Source organism: Anopheles funestus (assembly GCF_943734845.2).
Source record: "Anopheles funestus chromosome X unlocalized genomic scaffold, idAnoFuneDA-416_04 X_unloc_132, whole genome shotgun sequence".
NCBI lineage: Eukaryota > Metazoa > Arthropoda > Insecta > Diptera > Culicidae > Anopheles > Anopheles funestus.
The window spans coordinates 22,501-37,500 of NW_026045075.1; positions in this window are offsets into that span (position 1 = coordinate 22,501).

Sequence of the window (15,000 nt, forward strand, 5' to 3'; positions counted from 1 at the left end):
CCATGTTATAATTGATAGTCCATATCCACTTTATAGGTTAAAGTCATAAGTTGTGATTGCACAACCATACTTCATAAGAGTTTAATAACTCTTCAACTAACTTTCGTTCTGGTGTCTTGGTATCAAATCGCATAAGACACAAGATTCTACTGGCCAAATAGAATCTAGCACATTGGTTAACCTGGCGCCGCAGTCAACTCATGTGCTTGGATCGGATCGAGCTATTGAGTATTGGGCCTTCATACTCGCTCATCCGTATCCTTTGCGTACCGCCCCATGGCCCCGTCCTTAGAGTTAATGACTAGTAGGCTTAACTCTTTGTATGTCTGCACCACAGTTCCCGTTCGTTCCGTGCCGTGGCCGGATACGTATTGCACATCGGTATACCTGTCGCTACTCAGGCAACTCGTGTGCGTGGATTGGATCGAGCTCATGGGGTGTGTAGAGATTCCATGTTATAATTGCAAGTCCATATCCACTTTATAGGTTAAAGTCATAAGTTGTGATTGCACAACCATACTTCATAAGAGTTTAATAACTCTTCAACTAACTTTCGTTCTGGTGTCTTGGTATCAAATCGCATAAGACACAAGATTCTACTGGCCAAATAGAATCTAGCACATTGGTTAACCTGGCGCCGCAGTCAACTCATGTGCTTGGATCGGATCGAGCTATTGAGTATTGGGCCTGCATACTCGCTCATCCGTATCCTTTGCGTACCGCCCCATGGCCCCGTCCTTAGAGTTAATGACTAATAGGCTTAACTCTTTGTATGTCTGCACCACAGTTCCCGTTCGTTCCGTGCCGTGGCCGGATACGTATTGCACATCGGTATACCTGTCGCTACTCAGGCAACTCGTGTGCGTGGATTGGATCGAGCTCATGGGGTGTGTAGAGATTCCATGTTATAATTGCAAGTCCATATCCACTTTATAGGTTAAAGTCATAAGTTGTGATTGCACAACCATACTTCATAAGAGTTTAATAACTCTTCAACTAACTTTCGTTCTGGTGTCTTGGTATCAAATCGCATAAGACACAAGATTCTACTGGCCAAATAGAATCTAGCACATTGGTTAACCTGGCGCCGCAGTCAACTCATGTGCTTGGATCGGATCGAGCTATTGAGTATTGGGCCTGCATACTCGCTCATCCGTATCCTTTGCGTACCGCCCCATGGCCCCGTCCTTAGAGTTAATGACTAATAGGCTTAACTCTTTGTATGTCTGCACCACAGTTCCCGTTCGTTCCGTGCCGTGGCCGGATACGTATTGCACAACAGTAGATACCATCACCTGACGTATCTAACACACCACTATTGTAACTCGTCGTCGAAGGACCTTTCAAGTGCCTGATGGCCAGGGGAGCTCTTACACGGCACGGAGACACAGTGATGCTCGCCCATCACAGTGTACAACGATCGAGTTTGCTTAAGTGTCTGGGTACCTACACACCAGACACAATGCAATGGCCACGGATCCACACAAGGCACATCACATGCAGAAAGCTTCACCAGATTATGACACATACCACACTCTTGTAACTCGTCGTCGAAGGGGCGTTCAAAGTGCCTTACGGCTAGGGGAGATCTAGCACGGCACGGAGACACAGTGATGGTTGCCCATCAAAGTGTACAACGATCGAGTTTGCTTTCCGCGCAAGCGTTCTAAGTGTCTGGGTACCTACACACCAGACACAATGCAATGGCCACGGATCCACACAAGGCACATCACATGCAGAAAGCTTCACCAGATTCTGACACATACCACACTCTTGTAACTCGTCGTCGAAGGGGCGTTCAAAGTGCCTTACGGCTAGGGGGGATCTAGCACGGCACGGAGACACAGTGATGGTCACCCATCAAAGTGTACAACGATCGAGTTTGCTTTCCGCGCAAGCGTTCTAAGTGTCTGGGTATCTAAGCACCAGACACAATGCAATGGCCACGGATCCACACAAGGCACATCACATGCAGAAAGCTTCACCAGATTCTGACACATACCACACACATGCAACTCGTCGTCGAAGGGGCGTTCAAGTGCCTTACGGCTAGGGGAGATCTAGCTCGGCACGGAGACACAGTGATGGTCACCCATCAAAGTGTACAACGAACGAGTTGGCTTTCAACAAATTCTGACACATAGCAAGCGAGCGACCGAGCTACACCGAAGGCAGCTCATGGTTGGTCACTCGCGGACGATCATCAGTAATGATCCTTCCGCAGGTTCACCTACGGAAACCTTGTTACGACTTTTACTTCCTCTAAATCATCAAGTTCGGTCAACTTCAGCCATGCCAGCTGCAGCTCACGAAGGAACCGCGGAAGGTAAGCCTCCAGAAACCTCACTAAATAATCCATCGGTAGTAGCGACGGGCGGTGTGTACAAAGGGCAGGGACGTAATCAGCACTAGCTAATGACTAGTGCTTACTAGAAATTCCAGGTTCATGGGGACCGTTGCAGTCCCCAATCCCGACTAGATGGGCATTTTAGTGATTTCCCGTTCCTCTCGGAATGGGGGCGCCTATTGGCGAGAACACGCTGCGACCCACATTGTAGCACGCGTGCAGCCCAGAACATCTAAGGGCATCACGGACCTGTTATCGCTCATTCTCAGCTTGCTAAACACAAGTTGTCCCGCTAAGCAGGGCAAACGTAGCCGACGACCGCCCGTGAAGGCGCCGCCCGGCTGTAACGTCAGGTGCGCCCGGAGGCGCACTGCTGACAGCGTTCTAGTTAGCATGTTTGAGTCACGTTCGTTATCGGAATTAACCAGACAAATCATTCCACGAACTAAGAACGGCCATGCACCACTACCCTTAAATTTGAGAAAGAGCTATCAATCTGTCTTACCTCGATAAGTTTGGACCTGGTAAATTTTCCCGTGTTGAGTCAAATTAAGCCGCAAGCTCCACTTCTTGTGGTGCCCTTCCGTCAATTCCTTTAAGTTTCAACTTTGCAACCATACTTCCCCCGGAACCCGATTTTGGTTTCCCGGAAGCGACTGAGAGCACCGAATAGGGGTAGCGTCTCCCAATTGCTAATTGGCATCGTTTACGGTTAGAACTAGGGCGGTATCTAATCGCCTTCGATCCTCTAACTTTCGTTCTTGATTAAAGAAAGCATCCATGGCAAACGCTTTCGCTTCAGTTGGTCCTACGACGGTCTACGAATTTCACCTCTCGCGCCGTAATACCAATGCCCCCAACTACTTCTGTTAATCATTACCTCTAGGTTTCTGACAAACCAACGAAATCGTATAAACCGAGGTCATATTCCATTATTCCATGCAAGATTATTCTCGGCCAACGCCAACCCCACGGGGGGGCCGGACGCTTTGTCTTAGCCTGCTTTGAGCACTCTAATTTGTTCAAGGTAAATGTGAGTATCTTGAGCACCATGAGGAGCCCGTGCCGGAGTTAACCGGTAGCACGGTACTCGTTCACAGAGTAACGCCCAAGTACACCATTGTGAGTCGCAGCCGTGAGCGCGCGCACGAACGGCCCCGGCGTGTAACCGGGCGCCCGTGGCGGTCACGTGTCTGGACGGGCAATCAACTTCGAACGTTTTAACCGCAACAACTTTAATATACGCTAGTGGAGCTGGAATTACCGCGGCTGCTGGCACCAGACTTGCCCTCCACTTGATCCTTGTTGAAGGATTTATACTCAACTCATTCCAATTATGGACCATCGTTAGAGAGGTCCATATTGTTATTTCTCGTCACTACCTCCCCGTACTGGGATTGGGTAATTTACGCGCCTGCTGCCTTCCTTGGATGTGGTAGCCATTTCTCAGGCTCCCTCTCCGGAATCGAACCCTGATTCCCCGTTACCCGTCGCAACCATGGTAGTCCTCTACACTACCATCAATAGTTGATAGGGCAGACATTTGAAAGATCTGTCGTCAGTCGACAAGCGACCATACGATCTGCGTCCTTATCCAGACTTCAACTCAAGCCGCCCGGAGGCGATTGGTTTAACTAATAAGTGCACCAGTTCAGCTACCCGCGAGGGCAACAGTCCCGGCATGTTGCATGTATTAGCTCTGGATTTTCCACAGTTATCCAAGTAACTAGTGGTAGGATGATCTTGTGAATTATAGCTGTTATACTGAGCCTTATGCGGTTTCACATTCATTTATGTTTGTACTTAGACATGCATGGCTTAACCTTTGAGACAAGCGTATATTACTGGTAGGATCAACCAGAATTCGTTCCACTACAGACACACACTCGCTTAGTGGGAAATAAATTTCCACACAACTCTCTCTCTCTAGAACCATATGGAATGGCTCTTTGGTGTTGGGTAAGGCACCAATTTGTTGGGGTGTAACGGTCACCACCAACTTTAAGTTTGTTAGGGCACAACGGAAACCACTAACTAAACTTTAGGAAACTAAATTTCCTCACACATTATCTCTCACCATATTAGCACTAGGTGCTATCCACGATTGTACAACGTTTCAACTCTTGAATCGACCGTAGGGCCGCGGAATTGCTTCCGGGCCCCTATTCTCGCTATTAATTGTTCATCTCTTTCAATACATCGAGTTCGTTCCATTGGGTAGTTCGCATGGCGAACGTTTTGATGCAGCCCCCTGGGGGACCACGGCACTTTACACCGGGTATGGTGTATGCGCAACCTACAGATAACAATAAACCCCTTATGCGTGTGTAAACCGATGTTGGGCTGCTCAACATCTTTCATGGTTACATCACTTGCACCAGAACCCACGGTGCCGATTTGGTAATATGTTGTACATTTACTCTCAAGATGTACGCTTCGGCCCCTTATTCAGGGGCTCAAGCTATTACCAGCAAGAACAATCCTCATCCAGACTTGAACTCGAAACACCCGCAGGCGAACGGTTTAACTAATAAGTGCACCAGTCTTGAATCCATGCGTCGGTGGAAACAATGCCGGCGTGTTGCATGTATTAGCTCTGAACTTAGCGAGTGATTGCCTTGCAGCTGTCATACTGAGCGTAGAGCGTGATTATCGCTCACTTGAACCATGTTGAATGGCTCTTTGGTGTAGGGTAAGGCACCAATTTGTTGGGGCGTAACGGTCACCACCAACTTAAGACTTGCTTATAGGTATTTCAACGTTTTCAACTCTTAAATCGACCGTGTTTCATTATCATCTCTTCTTCTTATTAAATGCATAGAGTTCGTTCCATTGGGTAGTTCGCGTGGCGAACGGTTTGATGCAGCCCCCCGGGGGGGACCACGGCACTTTACACCGGGCATGGTGTATGCGCAACCTACAGATCACCAATATATTTGTGATCGATAATGCACACTTCTTACACGACTGACCAGTCGACAGCGCTGCCTTCCTATTATGCGTGTGTAAACCGATGTTGGGCTGCTCAACATCTTTCACGGTTACATCACTTGCACCCGAACCCATGGTGCCGATTTGGTAATATGTTGTACATGGTCTCAAGATGTACGCTTCGACCCCTTATTCAGGGGCTCAAGCTATTACCAGCAAGATCAATCCTCATCCAGACTTGAACTCGAAACACCCGGAGGCGAACGGTTTAACTAATAAGTGCACCAGTCTTGAATCCATGCGTCGGTGGAAACAATGCCGGCATGTTGCATGTATTAGCTCTGAACATAGCGAGTGATTGCCTTGTAGCTGTCGAACTGAGCGTAGAATGTGATTATCGCTCACTTGAAAGGGTCAAGCCCTTTCGAGTCGTCCGGTTTTTACGCCAGACGACTCGGTTCACCATCTTTCGGGATACAAGTTGACTAAGTGGTACCACTACACTTATCAACTTTCGATTTGGTAATCCTCATCCAGCTTCCTTTCTGGAGGTCCCGAGGATTACCAATTGGGCTGTCATACTGAGCTCATATATTGGAGATCGATAATGCACACTTCTTACACGACTGACCAGTCGACAGCGCTGCCTTCCTATTATGCGTGTGTAAACCGATGTTGGGCTGCTCAACATCTTTCACGGTTACATCACTTGCACCAGAACCCACGGTGCCGATTTGGTAATATGTTGTACATTTACTCAAGATGTACGCTTCGGCCCCTTATTCAGGGGCTCAAGCTATTACCAGCAAGAACAATCCTCATCCAGACTTGAACTCGAAACACCCGGAGGCGAACGGTTTAACTAATAAGTGCACCAGTCTTGAATCCATGCGTCGGTGGAAACAATGCCGGCATGTTGCATGTATTAGCTCTGAACTTAGCGAGTGATTGCCTTGCAGCTGTCGAACTGAGCGTAGAATGTGATTATCGCTCACTTGAACCATGTTGAATGGCTCTTTGGTGTAGGGTAAGGCACCAATTTGTTGGGGCGTAACGGTCACCACCAACTTAAGACTTGCTTATAGGCATTTCAACGTTTTCAACTCTTAAATCGACCGTGTTTCATTATCATCTCTTCTTCTTATTAAATGCATCGAGTTCGTTCCATTGGGTAGTTCGCGTGGCGAACGGTTTGATGCAGCCCCCCGGGGGGGACCACGGCACTTTACACCGGGCATGGTGTATGCGCAACCTACAGATCACCAATATATTTGTGATCGATAATGCACACTTCTTACACGACTGACCAGTCGACAGCGCTGCCTTCCTATTATGCGTGTGTAAACCGATGTTGGGCTGCTCAACATCTTTCACGGTTACATCACTTGCACCCGAACCCATGGTGCCGATTTGGTAATATGTTGTACATGGTCTCAAGATGTACGCTTCGACCCCTTATTCAGGGGCTCAAGCTATTACCAGCAAGATCAATCCTCATCCAGACTTGAACTCGAAACACCCGGAGGCGAACGGTTTAACTAATAAGTGCACCAGTCTTGAATCCATGCGTCGGTGGAAACAATGCCGGCGTGTTGCATGTATTAGCTCTGAACTTAGCGAGTGATTGCCTTGTAGCTGTCGAACTGAGCGTAGAATGTGATTATCGCTCACTTGAAAGGGTCAAGCCCTTTCGAGTCGTCCGGTTTTTACGCCAGACGACTCGGTTCACCATCTTTCGGGATACAAGTTGACTAAGTGGTACCACTACACTTATCAACTTTCGATTTGGTAATCCTCATCCAGCTTCCTTTCTGGAGGTCCCGAGGATTACCAATTGGGCTGTCATACTGAGCTCATATATTGGAGATCGATAATGCACACTTCTTACACGACTGACCAGTCGACAGCGCTGCCTTCCTATTATGCGTGTGTAAACCGATGTTGGGCTGCTCAACATCTTTCACGGTTACATCACTTGCACCAGAACCCACGGTGCCGATTTGGTAATATGTTGTACATTTACTCAAGATGTACGCTTCGGCCCCTTATTCAGGGGCTCAAGCTATTACCAGCAAGAACAATCCTCATCCAGACTTGAACTCGAAACACCCGGAGGCGAACGGTTTAACTAATAAGTGCACCAGTCTTGAATCCATGCGTCGGTGGAAACAATGCCGGCGTGTTGCATGTATTAGCTCTGAACTTAGCGAGTGATTGCCTTGCAGCTGTCATACTGAGCGTAGAGCGTGATTATCGCTCACTTGAACCATGTTGAATGGCTCTTTGGTGTAGGGTAAGGCACCAATTTGTTGGGGCGTAACGGTCACCACCAACTTAAGACTTGCTTATAGGCATTTCAACGTTTTCAACTCTTAAATCGACCGTGTTTCATTATCATCTCTTCTTCTTATTAAATGCATCGAGTTCGTTCCATTGGGTAGTTCGCGTGGCGAACGGTTTGATGCAGCCCCCCGGGGGGGACCACGGCACTTTACACCGGGCATGGTGTATGCGCAACCTACAGATCACCAATATATTTGTGATCGATAATGCACACTTCTTACACGACTGACCAGTCGACAGCGCTGCCTTCCTATTATGCGTGTGTAAACCGATGTTGGGCTGCTCAACATCTTTCACGGTTACATCACTTGCACCCGAACCCATGGTGCCGATTTGGTAATATGTTGTACATGGTCTCAAGATGTACGCTTCGACCCCTTATTCAGGGGCTCAAGCTATTACCAGCAAGATCAATCCTCATCCAGACTTGAACTCGAAACACCCGGAGGCGAACGGTTTAACTAATAAGTGCACCAGTCTTGAATCCATGCGTCGGTGGAAACAATGCCGGCATGTTGCATGTATTAGCTCTGAACATAGCGAGTGATTGCCTTGTAGCTGTCGAACTGAGCGTAGAATGTGATTATCGCTCACTTGAAAGGGTCAAGCCCTTTCGAGTCGTCCGGTTTTTACGCCAGACGACTCGGTTCACCATCTTTCGGGAAGGGACCGTCTCGGTCGCAAGCTGCTCCGGTCCCCAAACAACCTGCGACAAATGATAGGAAATGCCGACATCAATACGTGTTCAGTTTGGTTTATCGCTCATAGGTCTTTTTGACCATCGATCCCTGATTATAACTCTCAATTAAACAGTCAGGAGAGTAAGGCATGCCCATCGATATCTCATCGACAGGCGATACCGCAAGAACGGCCAACGACACATCAGGTGATCGATTATTGCTACGACTTTTGCTTAATCGTTTCCACTCCTTAGAGAAAGAAACCCCCGGGGACCGTCTCGGTCGCAAGCTGCTCCGGTCCCTAAACAACCTGCGACAAATGATAGGAAATGCCGACATCAATATGTGTTCAGTTTGGTTTATCGCTCATTGGTCTGTTTGACCATCGATCCCTGATTAAACTCTCAGTAATCCAGTCGGGAGAGTAAGGCATGCCCATCGATATCTCATCGACAGGCGATACCGCTTGAACGGCCAACGACACATCAGAGGATCGTATCTTGCTACAACTTTTGCTTAATCGTTTCTTCTCCTTGGAGAAAGAAACCCCCGGGGACCGTCTCGGTCGCAAGCTGCTCCGGTCCCTAAACAACCTGCGACAAATGATAGGAAATGCCGACATCAATACGTGTTCAGTTTGGTTTATCGCTCATAGGTCTGTTTGACCATCGATCCCTGATTAATACTCTCAATTAGAAGGTCGGTAGAGTAAGGCATGCCCATCGATATCTCATCGACAGGCGATACCGCATGAACGGCCAACGACACATCAGAGGATCGTATCTTGCTACAACTCTTGCTTAATAGTTTCCACTCCTTGGAGAAAGAAACCCCCGGGGACCGTCTCGGCCGCAAGTTGCTCCGGTCCCTAAACAACCTGCGGCATCAAATGATAGGAAAAGCCGACATCAATACGTGTTCAGTTTGGTTTATCGCTCATAGGTCTGTTTGACCATCGATCCTAGAATTCAACTTTCGAGTAAGGCATGCCCGTCGATATCTCATCGATAGGCGATACCGGTAGAACGGCCAACGACACACATCTAGGATCGCATTTACTCTTCCTTGGATGGATAACCAATACCCTAGGACCGTTTCATCGCGAGCTGCTCCGGTCCTCAAACAACTCGCGAACCACCGATAGGATGATATTAGGAATGGCCGACTTTCATCCTTTAACTCTCAGTTCTGCTTACCAAAACATAGGTACTTGGACCTTAAAGACCACTATATGTTCCCCGATCGGGGGCAATCGGAACGTCTATCCATCATCAACATCGTTTCACTCATTCCGAACCACCAAATTGGACAGACAGTACCATATTCACCAACCGATTGCTTCAACTTCGCAAACTGTATGGTAAGTTCTACTAATTTCACATCTTACCATCGACTAATAGTGCATAAATCCACTTGGAAATCACTTTTCCTTGGTCCTCGGACCTTCTACGACAACGTCCAACAAATATCCGAAGTCGTTTCCCAACTTAGACCAAGCATTTCGTATCTTTACTTCTAATCGATTTTTTCTCTCATAATTGACGATCAAAATCTAAAAACCACATTTTGAGCCAGAAGCAGTCGTCCGATCGTCCTGGGGGTAGTCTCAATCGATTTAGAAGGGCCCAATTCATAAAGATACGTACTCAGTCAAATTCATGCTTCTGGCTCACCTACCCCCTATATAGTAAACGAAAGCGTACAGGCGTGGAAAACGTGCCATTTTTCTCCATCACGGACTTTTTTTTTTCTCGTTGCACCGACTCTAGTAAAAAAGTGAAATTTTTTACTAGTTACCAACTTTTGCAAATTATCATCGGATATCACTTTTCATGGTCTATAGTAAGTTCTTATCACGTTTTAGTAGTTTTTGAAAAAAAAATTTTTTTGAACTTTTCAAAATTTTTCAAAACAAAGTTTTTGTAGGCGGTTTTGTGTATGGAGGGTTACTAGTCTCGGGGTCACTGTTTGACCAAAAAACCACTATATATCATTCGAAAGGTAATTTCAAGGGCTACAAAAAATTGTTCTACGGCACCCCCCTCCGACGTCTAGTATTCGAGTTATTGGCCAAAAACCATCACTTGAGCGATTTTTCGTTCAGGGTACCCGACTCTAGTAAAAAAGTGAAATTTTTCTCGATTGACCAAGTGTTGCAAATGACCATCGGATTTCACTTTTTATGGTCTATAGTGAGTTCTGATCACGATTTGGTACTTTTTGAAAAAATTTTTTTGACGCACTTTTCAAAATTTTGCAAAACCAAAACTTTTTAGGCGGTTTTGTGTATGGAGGGTTACTAGTCTCGGGGTCACTGTTTGACCAAAAAACCACTATATATCATTCGAAAGGTAATTTCAAGGGCTACAAAAAATTGTTCTACGGCACCCCCCTCCGACGTCTAGTATTCGAGTTATTGGCCAAAAACCGCAACTATAGCGGTTTTTCGTACAGGGTACTCGACTCTAGTAAAATGATGCGATTTTTACTAGTCTAGGAACTTTTTGGTCAAAAAATCAAGTATATGTCATTCGATAGATAATTTCAAGGGCTACCAAAAATTGTTCCACGACACCCCCCTGCGACGTCTAGTATTCGAGTTATTAGCCAAAAACCGCAACTTAAGCGGTTTTTCGTCCAGGGTACCCGACTCTAGTAAAATGATGCGATTTTTACTAGTCTAGGGAACTTTTTGGCCAAAAATCAAGTATATGTCATTCGATAGATAATTTCAAGGGCTACCAAAAATTGTTCCACGACACCCCCCTGCGACGTCTAGTATTCGAGTTATTAGCCAAAAACCGCAACTTAAGCGGTTTTTCGTCCAGGGTACCCGACTCTAGTAAAATGATGCGATTTTTACTAGTCTAGGGAACTTTTTGGCCAAAAATCAAGTATATGTCATTCGATAGATAATTTCAAGGGCTACCAAAAATTGTTCCACGACACCCCCCTGCGACGTCTAGTATTCGAGTTATTAGCCAAAAACCGCAACTTAAGCGGTTTTTCGTCCAGGGTACCCGACTCTAGTAAAATGATGCGATTTTTACTAGTCTAGGGAACTTTTTGGCCAAAAATCAAGTATATGTCATTCGATAGATAATTTCAAGGGCTACCAAAAATTGTTCCACGACACCCCCCTCCGACGTCTAGTATTAGAGTTATTAGCCAAAAACCGCAACTATAGCGGTTTTTCGTCCAGGGTACCCGACTCTAGTAAAATGATGCGATTTTTACTAGTCTAGGGAACTTTTTGGCCAAAAATCAAGTATATGTCATTCGATAGATAATTTCAAGGGCTACCAAAAATTGTTCCACGACACCCCCCTGCGACGTCTAGTATTCGAGTTATTAGCCAAAAACCATTCATACTTGAGCATTTTGCTCATTTTGCCTGTACGGGTACCGGGGACTAGTAAAATCAGGCCAATTTTACTAGAGTAGGGGTCCTTTTTGGTCAAAAAAACAACTTTTGCTCGTTCGATAGGGAATCGATAGGGCAACAAAAAATCGTTCTACGACCCCCCCTTCCGATGTCTAGTATTCGAGTTATGGGCCAAAAACAGTTTATAGCTAATTTTTCACTCGATTTTTCACCAAGTATCGCACATTACTCCGGTTCTATACATTGGATCGTCAATCTTTAAGATTTTATGGGTAGTTCCAACTGTTTGCTACATTTCATCCATACATCACCAACCGATTCAATGTCTGTGCTAGAAGTTATTAGAGGAATAAAAAAATTTACCCTTGGCTTTGGACCGTACAATTTTACCCATTTTTGGCCCATATTTGCCCCATAGCTCCGCCGGTATCCAAGATATGGCCACACTTTCTTCTGGCCATGGGTAGATGGCACTTGTGGCTAGATTTCTTCCATGCACCACTAATCGCTACCATGTCTGTGGCCGGAGCTATTCACGAAAGCGCCTCGCGCACTTGGTCGGATTTTTGGTCCAACTTCACCATTTTTGGCCCATATTTGCCCCATAGCTCCGCCGGTATCCAAGATAGCGCCACACTTTCTTCTGACCATGGGTAGATGGCACTTGTGGCTAGATTTCTTCCATGCACCACTAATCGCTACCATGTCTGTGGCCGGAGCTATTCGACGAACAACCATCGCATTTACCTAGGTACTTTTTCGGATTTTTGGTCCAACTTGCACCATTTTTGGCCCATATTTGCCCCATAGCTCCGCCGGTATCCAAGATATGGCCACACTTTCTTCTGGCCATGGCTAGATGGCACTTGTGGCTAGATTTCTTCCATGCACCACTAATCGCTACCATGTCTGTGGCCGGAGCTATTCACGAAAGCGCCTCGCGCACTTGGTCGGATTTTTGGTCCAACTTCACCATTTTTGGCCCATATTTGCCCCATAGCTCCGCCGGTATCCAAGATAGCGCCACACTTTCTTCTGGCCATGGGTAGATGGCACTTGTGGCTAGATTTCTTCCATGCACCACTAATCGCTACCATGTCTGTGGCCGGAGCTATTCGACGAACAACCATCGCATTTACCTAGGTACTTTTTCGGATTTTTGGTCCAACTTGCACCATTTTTGGCCCATATTTGCCCCATAGCTCCGCCGGTATCCAAGATATGGCCACACTTTCTTCTGGCCATGGCTAGATGGCACTTGTGGCTAGATTTCTTCCATGCACCACTAATCGCTACCATGTCTGTGGCCGGAGCTATTCACGAAAGCGCCTCGCGCACTTGGTCGGATTTTTGGTCCACCTGGCACCATTGTTGGCCCGTATTTGCCCCATAGCTCCGCCGGTATCCAAGATATGGCCACACTTTGTTCTGGCCATGGGTAGATGGCACTTGTGGCTAGATTTCTTCCATGCACCACTAATCGCTACCATGTCTCTGGCCGGAGCTATTCGACGAACAACCATCGCATTTACCTAGGTACTTTTTCGGATTTTTGGTCCAACTTGCACCATTTTTGGCCCATATTTGCCCCATAGCTCCGCCGGTATCCAAGATATGGCCACACTTTCTTCTGGCCATGGCTAGATGGCACTTGTGGCTAGATTTCTTCCATGCACCACTAATCGCTACCATGTCTGTGGCCGGAGCTATTCGACGAACAACCATCGCATTTACCTAGGTACTTTTTCGGATTTTTGGTCCAACTTGCACCATTTTTGGCCCATATTTGCCCCATAGCTCCGCCGGTATCCAAGATATGGCCACACTTTCTTCTGGCCATGGGTAGATGGCACTTGTGGCTAGATTTCTTCCATGCACCACTAATCGCTACCATGTCTGTGGCCGGAGCTATTCGACGAACAACCATCGCATTCACCTTCTCGTTGCACTTCTTCGGGAATTTGGTGCAACCAAGTTTTCACTATAACTTGGTCATTTTCCGTCCATCGGACATGCGGTTTTGGGTGTCGATACTTGACACCGCGCGCTACAATATGTTCCTCCACGACCATGTGGTCCGATGCTTCCAACAGGAGCTATTCGAGGAGTACCGATTTTTCACCATTAAAAATGCTCGTTTTTGCACCAACTTTTGCCTATAACTCAGGCTGTATCGATCGGATCTTCAATCTTGAAAAAGTTTTGGATAGGTGGCATCAAATGCTACATTTCGTTCTTCCACGTCAACTTTGTCCGATGTCTAGCAAAAAAGTTATTCGCGAACCAAGTCCAGAACCCATGCAATGGCTGCCCACATTGCATACATCACGGCGGTTAACTCTCGTTACTCTATACCGAGGACTTGGTACTTTTTCAGGCATTCGTTGCTACTTCTCGGTTCATGATATTCGTTTACGGTCTTCACTAGGGCATTTGGTGCTTCTTATCGGTTCATGATATTCGTTTACGGTCTTCACTAGGGCATTTGGTGCTCCTTATCGGTTCATGATATTCGTTTACGGTCTTCACTAGGGCATTTGGTGCTCCTTATCGGTTCATGATATTCGTTTACGGTCTTCACTAGGGCATTTGGTAATGGGCTTCCCACTTTCTACTGATCGATCCATACTCACTTGCGTGCACCTAGCCTAGGAAGGTTTCCTATGGCTTCCCATCTTTCTACTGATCGATCCATACTCACTTGCGTGCACCTAGCCTAGGAAGGTTTCCTATGGCTTCCCATCTTTCTACTGATCGATCCATACTCACTTGCGTGCACCTAGCCTAGGAAGGTTTCCTATGGCTTCCCATCTTTCTACTGATCGATCCATACTCACTTGCGTGCACCTAGCCTAGGAAGGTTTCCTTGGGCTTCCCACTTTCTACTGATCGATCCATACTCACTTGCGTGCACCTAGCCTAGGAAGGTTTCCTATGGCTTCCCATCTTTCTACTGATCGATCCATACTCACTTGCGTGCACCTAGCCTAGGAAGGTTTCCCTTTGGTACCGACTTCCATCTACGCACTCGATATAACCTAGGTACTTGGTACCGATGATGGTTAACACTCAAGCATTTCTTGCATCCTGCGTGCAAGGTACCAATTTTCACTTCTTAGGTACGTTTATGGGCCCGCATTTATCCAATATCGCTCCGATGGCCTTTCGCATTATTTCATCCGATAGCCCTTGCCAAAAGCTACCAAAAGTTCCTCCACGGCCATGTGCTCCGACGCTTAGTTTAGGAAATATTCGAAAAAATTCAAAATAGGAAGCATTTTCTTATTGGAAAATCACCTTAAATCGATGGCCAT